The sequence below is a fragment of the Lissotriton vulgaris genome, chromosome 4_1, assembly GCF_964263255.1.
Source record: "Lissotriton vulgaris chromosome 4_1, aLisVul1.2, whole genome shotgun sequence".
Taxonomy (NCBI): Eukaryota; Metazoa; Chordata; class Amphibia; order Caudata; family Salamandridae; genus Lissotriton; species Lissotriton vulgaris.
In genome coordinates, this window is record NC_141691.1 from 165,249,045 (window position 1) to 165,263,320 (window position 14,276).

The 14,276-nt window shown below is 57.3% G+C and overlaps 1 protein-coding gene across 2 annotated transcripts in view; it reads left to right on the top strand.

Annotated features, from left to right (window-relative positions):
- The first annotated feature begins 230 nt into the window (after positions 1-230).
- LOC147718527 (uncharacterized) overlaps positions 231-14,276 on the top strand; it is a 46,230-nt gene continuing 32,184 nt past the window's right edge. The window contains exon 1 of one of the 2 annotated variants that reach the window (XM_086918455.1): positions 231-451. The gene's annotated coding sequence lies outside the window, so the exon portion shown is untranslated. The remainder of the gene's footprint in view (positions 452-14,276) is intronic. The other variant, XM_086918456.1, reaches the window with a different exon arrangement.

The window sequence follows — 14,276 nt, forward strand, 5'->3', positions numbered from 1 at the left end:
GTAATGTTCTCATCATGTTTCATTTGTGTTCCTATTGTGAAGCGCTCTGACGCCTTCGGGTAAAGTCCGCGCTATATAAAAATGCAAAAATAAATAAATAAAATAAATGAGCGCCTGAACCTGCGGCCGCCCTGGGCGCAGTCTCGGCGCCGCCCCGAGCGCACCCTGTGCCCTCCGGCAGACACACCCCCTGCCTGAGGCCTCCAGGAAAAAGAAACTCTGCAGCTCCGGAGGGAAACGAAAGCGAAACAGCAAAAGGACCGGAGGGTACAAAGGGCAGAGCTGAGGCTCGGAGCAGAGGAGAAGAGGAGAGAGAGGGAGAGGCGCCGAGGGCCCCCAGGAGAGGTGAGGGAGGGTCTGACGCCCGAGGACCCCCAGGAGAGGTTAGCGAGGGTCTGACGCCCGAAGAGGGAGGGTCTGACGCCCGAGGACCCCCAGGAGAGGTGAGGAGGTGAGTGGGCCCCTCTGTCCGGCTGTCTCTCTGTGTCCCTCTGTCTCTCTGTGTCCCTCTGTCTCTCAGTGTGGCCGGGGGAGAGGGGTGTGGAGGGTCAGGGAGTGCGGTGTAGGGGATAATGAACCTTACCAAGCCCTCTCCTGAGAGGGTGGCGGTGCCTAGAGAAGGGGGATGCCTTGACAGCGCTTAATTTGAGCAGGTGTTTGCCACAGGTCAGCCTCATACTTCATGTTAGAGCATCTGTACGTGACTGAGGTGGCTGTGCTCTGATCCTCTGGTGTGCAGCGGCCAGATACTTCTATGTTTGATATGAAATAACAGCTTCTCTGACCAGCTTTACTGATTGTGAGACATTTTTATTTCAAGTGCGAACCTGTTGGCACCCACGGCTTCTCCTTCAACAGGGGGAGGGGGGGGGGTCACCGGCACCCACGGCTTCTCCTTCAACGGGGGGGGGGGGGTGGTGGGGCACTGGCACCCACGGCTTCTCCTTCAACAGGGGGGGGGGCACCGGCACCCACGGCTTCTCCTTCAACAGGGGGGGGGGCACCGGCACCCACGGCTTCTCCTTCAACAGGGGGGGGGGGCACCGGCACCCACGGCTTCTCCTTCAACAGGGGGGGGGGCACCGGCACCCACGGCTTCTCCTTCAACAGGGGGGGGGGGCACTGGCACCCACGGCTTCTCCTTCAACAGGGGGGGGGGGCACCAGCACCCACGGCTTCTCCTTCAACAGGGGGGGGGGCACCGGCACCCACGGCTTCTCCTTCAACAGGGGGGGGGGGGGCACCGGCACCCACGGCTTCTCCTTCAACAGGGGGGGGGGCACCGGCACCCACGGCTTCTCCTTCAACAGGGGGGGGGGGCACCGGCACCCACGGCTTCTCCTTCAACAGGGGGGGGGGGCACCGGCACCCACGGCTTCTCCTTCAACAGGGGGAGGGGGGGGGGGCACCGGCACCCACGGCTTCTCCTTCAACAGGGGGAGGGGGAGGGGGGGGGGGGTCACCGGCACCCACGGCTTCTCCTTCAACAGGGGGGGGGGCACTGGCACCCACGGCTTCTCCTTCAACAGGGGGGGGGGGCACCGGCACCCACGGCTTCTCCTTCAACAGGGGGGGGGGGCACCGGCACCCACGGCTTCTCCTTCAAGGGGGGCGGGGGGCACCGGCACCCACGGCTTCTCCTTCAACAGGGGGGGGGGGCACTGGCACCCACGGCTTCTCCTTCAACAGGGGGGGGGGGGCACTGGTTTGCCTTCCCCTCGCTGACTTGAGCCAGGATGGGCGGGGCAGCCATTAGAGTGACAAACTCATTCCAGATATTTATGGACTGCAAATCATTAACAAGCATTGAAAATGCAAGAGGTCTCGTAGTTCATTAAGTTAAAGCCATTTGCTTTGCTGTACAATAACAAAAGCAAAGCAAATGGCTTTAACTTAATGAAAGGCGAGACCTCTTGCATTTTCAATGCTTGTTGACCATTAGTGTTTGGGTTGAAAGTGCACGCTGACCCGCTGCTGGTACCCTTATAAATGACATATGTTATTTATTTGAGAAGTAGACGACCCCTCACAGACCCCCCCCCCCCTGCATGGCTGGTGTGTGGCTGACTCCGAGGGGCCTCCAGCTGGATGCTTCGGGGTGTGTGTGCCCCTACAGACCCACCCCCCTCCCCCATGGCTGTTGTGCGGCTGACTCCGAGGGGCCTCCAGCTGGATGCTTCGGGGTGTGTGTGCCCCTACAGACCCACCCCCCACCCATGGCTGTTGTGCGGCTGACTCCGAGGGGCCTCCAGCTGGATGCTTCGGGGTGTGTGCGCCCCTACAGACCCCTCCCTGCATGGCTGGTGTGTGGCTGACTCCGAGGGGCCTCCAGCTGGATGCTTCTGGTGTGTGCTCCCCTCACAGACCACTCCCCCCTGCATGGCTGGTGTGTGGCTGACTCCGAGGGGCCTCCAGCTGGATGCTTCGGGGTGTGTGCGCCCCTAGAGACCCCTCCCTGCATGGCTGGTGTGTGGCTGACTCCGAGGGGCCTCCAGCTGGATGCTTCGGAGTGTGTGCTCCCCTACAGACCCCCCCCCCTGCATGGCTGGTGTGTGGCTGACTCCGAGGGGCCTCCAGCTGGATGCTTCGGAGTGTGTGCTCCCCTACAGACCCCCCCCCCCTGCATGGCTGGTGTGTGGCTGACTCAGAGGGGCCTCCAGCTGGATGCCCCTACAGACCCCCCCCCCCCTGCATGGCTGGTGTGTGGCTGACTCTGAGGGGCCTCCAGCTGGATGCTTCGGGGTGTGTGCTCCCCTACAGACCCCCCCCCCCCATCATGGCTGGTGTGTGGCTGACTCTGAGGGGCCTCCAGCTGGATGCTTCGGGGTGTGTGCACCCCTACAGACCCCTCCCTGCATGGCTGGTGTGTGGCTGACTCTGAGGGGCCTCCAGCTGGATGCTTCGGGTGTGTGCTCCCCTACAGACCCCCCCCCCCTGCATGGCTGGTGTGTGGCTGACTCCGAGGGGCCTCCAGCTGGATGCTTCGGGGCGTGTGCTCCCCTACAGACCCCCCCTGCATTGCTGGTGTGTGGCTGACTCCGAGGGGCCTCCAGCTGGATGCTTCGGGTGTGTGCTCCCCTATAGAACCCCCCCCCCCTGCAATGGCTGGTGTGTGGCTTACTCTGAGGGGCCTCCAGCTGGATGCTCTGGGGTGTGTGCGCCCCTACAGACCCCCACCCCCCTGCATGGCTGGTGTGTGGCTGACTCCGAGGGGCCTCCAGCTGGATGCTTTGGGGTGTGTGCGCCCCTACAGACCCCCCCCCTGCATGGCTGGTGTGTGGCTGACTCCGAGGGGCCTCCAGCTGGATGCTTCTGAGTGTGTGCTCCCCTACAGACCCCCCCTGCATGGCTGGTGTGTGGCTGACTCGGAGGGGCCTCCAGCTGGATGCCCCTACAGACCCCCCCCTTGCATGGCTGGTGTGTGGCTGACTCCGAGGGGCCTCCAGCTGGATGCTTCGGGGTGTGTGCTCCCCTACAGACCCCCCCTGCATGGCTGGTGTGTGGCTGACTCTGAGGGGCCTCCAGCTGGATGCTTCGGGGTGTGTGCGCCCCTACAGACCCCCCCCTGCATTGCTGGTGTGTGGCTGACTCCGAGGGGCCTCCAGCTGGATGCTTCGGGTGTGTGCTCCCCTACAGAACCCCCCCCCTGCATGGCTGGTGTGTGGCTTACTCCGAGGGGCCTCCAGCTGGATGCTTCGGGGTGTGTGCGCCCCTACAGACCCCCCCCTGCATGGCTGGTGTGTGGCTGACTCCGAGGGGCCTCCAGCTGGATGCTTCGGGTGTGTGCGCCCCTACAGACCCCACCCTGCATGGCTGGTGTGTGGCTGACTCCAAGGGGCCTCCAGCTGGATGCTTCGGGGTGTGTGGGCCCCAACAGACCCCCCACCCCCTGCATGGCTGGTGTGTGGCTGACTCCAAGGGGCCTCCAGCTGGATGATTCGGGGTGTGTGCTCCCCTACAGACCCCCCCCCCTGCATGGCTGGTGTGTGGCTTACTTTGAGGGGCCTCCAGCTGGATGCTTCGGGGTGTGTGCGCCCCTACAGACCCCTACAGACCCCGCCCCCCTGCATGGCTGGTGTGTGGCTGACTCTGAGGGGCCTCCAGCTGGATGCTTTGGGGTGTGTGCTCCCCTACAGACCCCCCACCCCCCTGCATGGCTGGTGTGTGGCTTACTTTGAGGGGCCTCCAGCTGGATGCTTCGGGGTGTGTGCGCCCCTACAGACCCCCCCCCCTGCATGGCTGGTGTGCGGCTGACTCCGAGGGGCCTCCAGCTGGATGCTTCGGGGTTTGTGCGCCCCTACAGACCTCCCCCTGCATGGCTGGTGTGTGGCTGACTCCGAGAGGCCTCCAGCTGGATGCTTCGGGGGGTGTGTTCCCCTACAGACCCCCCCTGCATGGCTGGTGTGTGGCTGACTCCGAGGGGCCTCCAGCTGGATGCTTCGGGGTGTGTGCGCCCATACAGACCCGCCCCCCCCCCTGCATGGCTGGTGTGGCTGACTCCCAGGGGCCTCCAGCTGGATGCTTCGGGGTGTGTGCTCCCCTACAGACCGCCCCCCCTGCATGACTGGTGTGTGGCTGACTCCGAGGGGCCTCCAGCTGGATGCTTCTGGGTGTGTGCGCCCCTACAGACCCCTCCCTGCATGGCTGGTGTGTGGCTGACTCCGAGGGGCCTCCAGCTGGATGCTTCGGGCTGTGTGCTTCCCTACAGACCCCCCCTGCATGGCTGGTGTGTGGCTGACTCCGAGGGGCCTCCAGCTGGATGCTTCGGGGTGTGTGCGCCCCTACAGACCCCTCCCTGCATGGCTGGTGTGGCTGACTCCCAGGGGCCTCCAGCTGGATGCTTCGGGGTGTGTGCTCCCCTACAGACCGCCCCCCTGCATGACTGGTGTGTGGCTGACTCCGAGGGGCCTCCAGCTGGATGCTTCTGGGTGTGTGCGCCCCTACAGACCCCTCCCTGCATGGCTGGTGTGTGGCTGACTCCGAGGGGCCTCCAGCTGGATGCTTCGGGGTGTGTGCTCCCCTACAGACCCCCCCTGCATGGCTGGTGTGTGGCTGACTCCGAGGGGCCTCCAGCTGGATGCTTCGGAGTGTGTGCTCCCCTACAGACCCCCCCCCCTGCATGGCTGGTGTGTGGCTGACTCAGAGGGGCCTCCAGCTGGATGCTTCGGGGTGTGTGCGCCCCTACAGACCCCCCCCCCCCTGCATGGCTGGTGTGTGGCGGACTCCGAGGGGCCTCCAGCTGGATGATTCGGAGTGTGTGCGCCCCTACAGACCCCTCCTGCATGGCTGGTGTGTGGCTGACTCCGAGGAGCCTCCAGCTGGATGCTTCGGGTATGTGCGCCCCTACAGACCCCCCCCCCTGCATGGCTGGTGTGTGGCTGACTCCGAGGGGCCTCCAGCTGGATGCTTCGGGGTGTATGCGCCCCTACATCATCTGTTGCACCTTCTGCCCAAAGCATCTCTGCTCAGAGGAGACGCTGGAGAGGTGTGGCGCAGCAGCCAGGGCAGCTGACTTCGGAGCAGAGGGTTCACGGTTCGATCCCGGCTCTCACGGCAGCTCAGCTCAGCACCATGTGACCTTGGGCAACAGCTCACTTAAGTCCCACGACGGCCCCAGCGCCTTGAGACCCGTAAGGGTGAGTAGTTCGCGCTTTACAAATACAGATTTATTTCCAGTGTGAGCTGGAAGTAATACAAAACCCCTATATGTTGAATTCGTGCTCCAAAAAAGCATCGAAAACAAAGTGTTTGAAGAAATGTGCGACCCCTAAACGGACTCTAATGTGAGACCCCCTCGCACTCACGTTCCCATCCCCCACCAGGCTCCTCGCATTGTATAACCCCCTCTTAAGCTCCCAGCTGTGACTATCTTGCATTGAATCTTCCGCCCTAAGCTCCTATTGAAAGTTAAACCCCAATGAACGCCAATGACCGTTTCATTACCAGACTGAAGCACCTAATTCCGTCCACCGCCTATAAGGTGTGATCGCTCTTTGTACCTTTAATTTATGGTGCACATAGAATCAAACTGAAAAGGAAGTTTGTTTTTGCCCTGAGTGGAGCTATCATTCAATTGTGAATTCCAGCAGTCCACTTCCACCGATGACATTCTACTGGGGGCTTTGAGACATGGGCACCATTTTGCAACCTTTCTCCTTTCAACCCCGTCAGACTGTTTTTCAACACCCCTTTAACCAATCGGAATAACACTCCATAACACATGTTGGACCCGGCCATTTTGGCAGGTTCACCCCGAGACTTTTTGCTTTTGCCTAGCCTGTTTGTGGAACCTGGTGATGGTAATTTTAGGCCTCTGTGCACTTTTTCACTGTGGTGCAGTGTAAAGTGCGTGAGCTGTCTGTGTATGTGTGGTGAGTGACCTGCCCTCCCATAGGAATGAATGGGGAATATGTGTGACCATGGTAGTTCCTGATGTGTGGGGAGTGCAGGGTCGAGTTTGGTATGTGCAAACTCGTGAGATTGAATGCTGTGCGATGGTATATGCGGCATGATTGTGTCTTGTGTAGAAGTGCCACTTTTAGAAGTTGGCATATTTGTGTAATTTGTGCCTGGCGTGTTATTGGCTGAGGCTGGCTGGTGAGCCTGGCTCCAAGAGTCTGGGAGGGTCTGCCCCGGTGGTGAATGGAGTGTTTAGCATGCTGATTTGAGGGGAGGAGTGAGCCTGGGCCTGCTTGTGGATTGACCGTCTGGTTTGAGGGTCCTGAATGAGGCTGGGTTTTCCCCACACAATGCTGGCTTCACCCCCTGGGGTGCGTCTGATGTCCCTTGCCTGGCCAGTGAAAGGAATTCCCTAAAACCAGTTCTAGCTGGATCTCACACTGCCTGCACCCTTTAGACAAAGGATTTTGGGTATAAAAAGGGTGCTGTGACACTCTAAAAATGTTCTTGTTTCTGACTTGAATCCTGCCAGGGCATGCTGCTGCTTGGGCTCAGGGAAAAAACTTGCCTCCCTGGACCCTGCTCAGCCCCTGGATGCCTGGAGCACTTCTGGGGGACCCCTCTGCCTTGCCTGGGCTGATTGGGGGACTTTGCTTTGCTCTGGGACCCCTCTGCTTTGCTTGGGGAGATTGGAGGACTTTTCTTTGCTGATGGCGCCCTGGGAGTGCTTTCCTTTTTTAGGTCTCGCCTAGACGAAGCAAAAGCGAAGCTTTTGCGTCTAGGGCGAGACAGCGTATGTTGTCACTTTTGGGGGAATGTGGACAGAGGAGATTTCACCTCGGGACCGCGCACGTCGCCCATTCGCAAACAAAGCCACACTCACGCATGCGCACATACACAGGCACACACACACACTGCATACACACACGCACCCCCCCTTAAACAGACACACACGCACCCCCCCTTAAACAGACACACACACACCTACAGACACGCACGCACACACACGCCGCTGCCCCCTACCCCCCCACAGACACACACCCCCGCCCCATGCATCGGGACATCTGCCATACCTTCAGGGGACGAGATCCATGGTGTGCGCCACGCCTCCCTCGCTGCCTGGAACGTGTGCACGTGCTCCCCAGCCTGTCGCGAGCACGCCTCCTTCTGGTTTACCGTGGGCCGGGCGCTTGCTTCATAGTGAGTTTCGCTTTCAAGGGGCAGGCGTCAACTCGTCTGGTAGTTGTTGATGTGGAGTGCCGGGTGTTCCGACACCCCTGTAACACTGACGAAGCCCCCGGGCTCCCTAACGCTGCGCCTCCTGTACAGTTAGAGCTGCGCGCGCTCTGCACCCAGCGGGAGCTCGCCCAGCCTTCAGCAGTTCTTGCAGTCATGCGCCCTCGAGTGGCCGGTGTGGTAGAAGAGCTCGCGCGCGGCTGACGTCAGCGGCGCGGCCGCCTGAGCTTGAAGGCTGATGGAGCGCGAGACGGGCGCGCAGGCAAAGAGTTGCTGGCGGAGCAAGGAGTTGTGCGGGGGGCACACGGGCAGCCGGAAGGGAGCAGGAGCATCGGGCGGACGCGCGGCTGGAACAACGGGGTGCAGGGGCGCCTCCCGCCGCCGCCAGTCCGGCAGCAGTCATGGCGCGGGCGCTCGCTGCCATCCTCGGGACTTTGCTTGTGACTTGTGACTGCGGTGCGGGAAGGCGAGACTTACACAGGTAAGGAGAGCTGCGGATGGGACAGATCTGGGTGCTGGGTGGCGGGCAGCCCCCTTGTTGTGATTTTGGTTGATGCTCTGTTGCAGCAGAGAACCGGTGACATGGGACGTCGTCTACCCCTGTACTGCCAACAGTGCCCCTGCAGTGCTAACTGTGTCGCTGCCAAGCTAAGGGGTGCACGGGCACAGGATGCATCGGTAGTTTAAGGGTGAAAGTGTTCATGTAGAGGCCCGTGGCGTGGGTGAGCCCCTCCCTATCAGTGCATGCAACAGTGTGCAGACTTGGCAAACTCCTCACCTGTGACTCGAGAGCTCTCTGGCAGCAGGCGCCCTGGCACGGCACATGGTATCAGCAGAAACTTCAGGGTGGCGGCCAAGGCTGCCCCTTTCCTCGCCCGAAACTGCCCCCTGGTCTGTCTCAGTATTTCTATGCTTCCATTCCTGTGCCCTTTCAGCTTTTGTTGCAACTCCTGATGCTACCCTTTTCCTATACCATGAGGGTGCCCTCGCCACCATGCTGTATCACTCCCGTTGTATGTGCCCTCATGCCCAATGTGGCTGCCCTCCTTCCTTCTCTGTCGGCTCGCCGCAGTTGCCCTGTCCTGTGCATCTGACCTCAGGTCTGTCTCCTGTGGGCATATCTGCGGTGTCTTTACCCGAGATCTGCCCTTTCAGTTGTCCTATTCTCTGCTCCTCTTCATAGCTTAGGATCTGTGTATTTTTGCGGTCAGGGGGTGGGGGCACCAAAGTCTGCATGGTTCGCACGGGGTGCACCCCATGCAGCGGCTCCCGCTCGGAGCCGATGTGCTCTTTAAATGGGCAGGTACAGTTGGATACAGAGTTTCTGCACTTTACTTATGAAGGGGGAGCAGCTGCCCTTCTCAGCAGAGATGCAGGGGAATATTACCGTCACTTCGCAGTATCCCGCGGGTATTCTGGGACAGTGAGTACCTAAACTTCTGTATTTCCATTTCAAATACTGGAACAGGAGCACACCCAAATCTAATGTCAAATGTGCTCCAAGCCCACTGACAGTCACTCTTTCTCGGGCAGTCTCCAGGGATTCTTGGCAAAGCTCGCCCGCGTCCTCCGCACCTCCTGTGAACTTCCTGTGCCGGTCGCTGAGCAGACACTGCCTGATAAACATTCTTCCCATGGCGGGTCGACTGGGTGGGACAGGCCTTATGCCAGTCTCCTCAGCGGGGGATCGTCAGTAAACATTAAAGAAGAACGGGGGGGGGCGCGGTTCGCTCCAAACGCATCTCTTTCCAGAGATGGTGCGGTGCCCTGCAGTTTTCAAAGTTTGGAGCCAGGGCACCAGCCGCCGAATCCTGGCGCTCCCCTCCCTTCACCTAAAGTGTCTGACACTGGGCAAATCTCTGTATTTCCCAGTTCCACCGCTTTCTTATCAACGTGAGGGCTGGGAGCACTTACGCTGAAGTCTGACGAGCCTTGCTAAAATTAAGTCAAGTTCACACTAAACTCTACGCCTAGCCGCAAATTGACCCCAAACTCTACTCAGCTCGGGTTCCGTTGCTGAATAGCATCCTAGCAGGGGCGTCTGTCAGTCATGGTGGTTCTCCCCTTGGGGCAGGCTACGTGCCACCTGAATTTGTAATCTGTAAATATGTAACTCTCACCTCGAATAACCGTAGTAGCCATAAATGTGGTTCCTTACTACCTTGTTACTTTAAACCTTCTCATGTAGCACTCCTCGCTCCAATGTAGAGCGCTCTGACGCCTCTGGTAGTGCAGGCGCTATATAAAATCGCATACATAAATCTGTAATATTGACTAGTGCGTGTTCTTGGAATTGTCCCAGTTGACTTGCTATGACTAATAAAGTACATTTGAATTGCATTTTGCTGAGGCCCTGTAATCCACCCTCCCCCCGGAGTCTTCTTTGGGGCTCGTTAAAAGCACACACTTGAAGCGAGCACCAGGCACACACACCACCAGCCGTCAGTGCACGCTTCCACCAGGCACACACACCACCAGCCGTCAGTGCACGCTTCCACCAAGCACACACACCACGAGCTGGCATTGCACACTTCCACCAGGCACACACACCACCAGGCATCAGTGCACGCATCAATTGTTAACGCATCCCCAATTTACTATTGTAGCAATCGCAGTATGGTGCACTTTACTTCTAAACATGTCAGTGCACACTTTTCCACCAGGCACACACACCACCAGCCTTCAGTGCATGCTTCCAGACGCACACACCACCAGCCGTCAGTGCACGCTTTCACCAGGGATACACACCATTGGCCGTCAGTGCACACTCACCAGGCACAGACACAACCAGCCGTCTGTGCGCGCTTTCACCGGACACAAACACCACCAGCCGTCAGTGCACGCTTCCACCACACACACACCACCAGACGTCAGTGCATGATTTCACCTGGCACACACACACACACCACCAGCCTTCAGTGCACACTTTCACCGGGCACAAACAGCACCAGCCTTCAGTGCACGCTTCCACCAGGCACACACACACACACACACCACCAGCCGTCAGTGCACACTTTCACCAAACACACACACCACCAGCCGTCAGTGCACGCTTTAGCCAGGCACACACCATCAGCTGTCAGTGCACGCTTTCACCAAGCACACACAATACCAGCCGTCAGTGCACACTTCCACCAGGCACACACACCACCAGCCGTCAGTGCACTCTTCCACCACACACACACCACCAGACGTCAGTGCATGATTTCACCTGGCACAATCACACACACCACCAGCCGTCAGTGCACACTTTCACCGGGCACAAACAGAACCAGCCTTCAGTGCACGCTTCCACCAGGCACACACCACCAGCTGTCAGTGCACGCTTTCATCAAGCACACACACACACCACCAGCCGTCAGTGCACGCTTTCACCAGGCACACACCACCAGCCGTCAGTGCACGCTTTCACCAGGCACACACCACCAGCCGTCAGTGCACGCTTTCACCAACACACACACCACCAGCCGTCAGTGAACGCTTTAGCCAGGCACACGCCACCAGCTGTCAGTGCACGCTTTCACCAAGCACACACAATACCAGCTGTCAGTGCACACTTCCACCAGGCACACACACCACCAACCGTCAGTGCACACTTCCACCACGCACACGCACCACCAGCCATCCGTGCACCATTTCTACAGGCACACACACCACCAGCCATCAGTGCACACATCAATTGTTAACGCATCCACAATTAACTATTGTAGATATCGCAGTATGGCACACTTTACTTTCCGCGCAACCACTGCATCACTCAGCGCAACCACTGCATCACTCCGCACCACCACAGCATCACTGGTTCAAATATGTTCTCTCAATGTTTCAAGCTTTATTACAAATGTCACAAAAAGATGTTAATATTTCACTTCTGTTCTTGGATTTTCGTCACAATAAAATACACTGAACATAATATTCACAAAAGTTATTTACAAAAGTTTAAGCTATTGCCATTATAAATTAGAATCACTTTTAAGTATTAATTATTAAAAAGAAATAAAAGCCATTTTTATTTGTAATATCAACACATGTAAGTCGCGTAAATACAAAACATGTTGCATTACCAATGCTATAGGTGTCACATTTGTGAAAGTTATAACTATTGGCATTGTAAATGACAAAGCTATTAATTACGTTATTTAAAAAAAAAACATAAATAAAAAATTTGTCATTTACCATACCACTAGCTCCAACTTTCCTAAGGCGAGACCTATTGCATTGCAAATGCTTGTTTTTTATTTCAGGACTCCTGGGTACATCTAGCGCTGGGAACCCTGTATTCGCCCTTAGCGCTTGAGAGCACTTTATTTTTATGCCCATAGCGCTTTGGAGCGCTTTATTTCTGTTCTAGCCCCTGTTGCGGCCTCTGGCGCCTGGGAGCGCCTTGATTGTTTTGGCCGGTGCCCACCCGGCATCTTGTGCCCCTTTTAATCACCGCCGCGGCCCTCGCGCCGCAGAAACCGGAAGTCAGGCAGCTTTTGGCTGGGACTGGGGTGGGGCCTGCAATCCGGCAGGAAGTCCCGCCGGCCGCCGGCCGGGGAGAGAAGCAGTTGGCCGTGGAATGGCCACCTGGGGCCCGTGAGCTGTGAGGGAGCCCCGGAGGAAAAGCTGATCTGGAGCCTTGCGGCTCCACTCTGAAGGGCCGGTCCCGCAGCGGAGAGGAGACACGCCGCGACCCATGAGAGACCCAGTGAGTGCATGGAAGGAGAGGAGGGGCGTCGGGGCACATTGCCGGTGCCAGCCCCTCCCCTCCAGCACGAGTGTCTGGGTGCAGAGAGGCCCGTGGGGGTTTCCTTGATGCAGAGTCCCCCGAGAGGGACTCCGCCTAGCGCCAGTTTGTTCTTTGAGCCCCGAGAGGCTCCAACTACGGGGGCATTATTGCTTTGAGCCTGCGAGGCTCCGTTGGGGGCATATTGAGAAATTTCGAGTCCCCCGAGTGGGACTCCAACATCTTGGGGGCATCATTGTTTGAGCCCGAGAGGCTCACGCCCGCATTTTATGGATACCGAGCCCAGCATCTTAGTGTTTCAGAGCCCACGAGAGGCTCCACGGGGGTATCCAGTGATCTCAAGTCCCCCGAGGGGGGGCACAGTTGTTTTCAGAGCCTGAGGGCTCCATGGAGCATATTTGTTTTAGACCCTGAGTGGCTCCAACGTTTGACCCTGTGTAGTGTCCGAGCCTGTGTGGCTCCAACGTTTGGGGCATGTGTGATGTCCAGAGCCTGAGTGGCTCCAACGTGCGCAGTTCAGAGCCTGTGGGGCTCCAACAGAGGGCGCAGATTTATTCTAGGGGCTAGTGACAGCCCCTGTCGCAGTTTGTTTCCCAGCTGCCAAGCAATTAGTGGGCAGCTGCGCCGTTTAGGTCTTGTGATGTTCCCAGGTGCCCAGCAAGTAGTGGGCACCTGCAACGTTTAGGTTTTGCACCAATTGCGCACCCCTGACTGGCGCTGCAAAGCAGCACGCCCTGACATTCTGGACACAGGGCTCTTTAGTCCCTTTATTAGATGGGGGCTGGTATGTGAGTTTTGCGCAATGTGATGTGGTGCTAGGAAATGTAATGCATTTAATATGATTAGGCACCTTGATCTTGCATCATGTGTTTTTGTGCTATTGAGTTATGTTCTGGCACCTCTGAATGTTTTTATGCATCATGTGTCTTCCTTGATTTTACACCTCTGAATGTGTTGGTTTGTGCATCATGTGTTTTTCCTTCCCTGCACCTCTGAATGTGTTTTTGATGCCTCATGTGCCTTGTTATTACACCGCTGAATGTATGTTTTATGCATCATGTGTTTTCCTTCCCTACACCTCTGAATGTTGTGATGCACCATGTGTAATGTGTTCTTGCTTATACCCCTAACTGTATTGTGATACTTAGGTGGTTCTTTCCAGTACAGGTGGTCCAAGTGAGGTCCTGGTCCCCTGCGTGACATTCTCCTAAGGTGTTTAGGGTTGCGTAGGTGGTACTTACCTGTTACCAGAAGTTACTGGTTGTGATTTATATTTGCTAATTTGTGCTACAGTGATTTTATATCCTATGTTCTATTTTCTACTAAGTGCTGATTCTGACAGATGCCCACGTTGCCCTGTCCTGTGTAAATAATCGCTTGTTAATATTGCCCGTTGGCACAATGTACATGGGTGATTCTATCTGATGTGTTTTGACAATACAGAAGTTATTTTTATATAACCTTGTGTGGAGTTCCTTTCGTGGTGTGCCCAGGATGTTGTTGCTGTTGTGTGCTGGCGCAAATGCTTTACACATTGCCTCCGGGATAAGCCTGTCTGCTCGTGCCAAGCTACCAAGGGGGTGAGCAGGGGTTATCTTGGTGTGTGACTCCCTTGCTCTGACTAGAATGGTGGTTTCTGCCTAGCTTTGGCGTCAGCCTTAGCCAACCAGAAATAGCCAGTTCTAACAACACATATGTAAAGGACATTGCCAATAGCCCTAACGGAAGCAATTGCGAGACCTATTGCCTTTCCAATGCTTGTTCTTCTTAGGTTTCAAGAATCTGCTTTCTTGGTTCAGGGTGGCCCCCTAAATGCTGTATTTAGGGGTCGTTTAGGGGCCTAGGGGTCAGTAGCCAATGGACTACTGACCTGAGGGTGACCCCACCCTTGGTGTGCTCATCTGCAAGATGG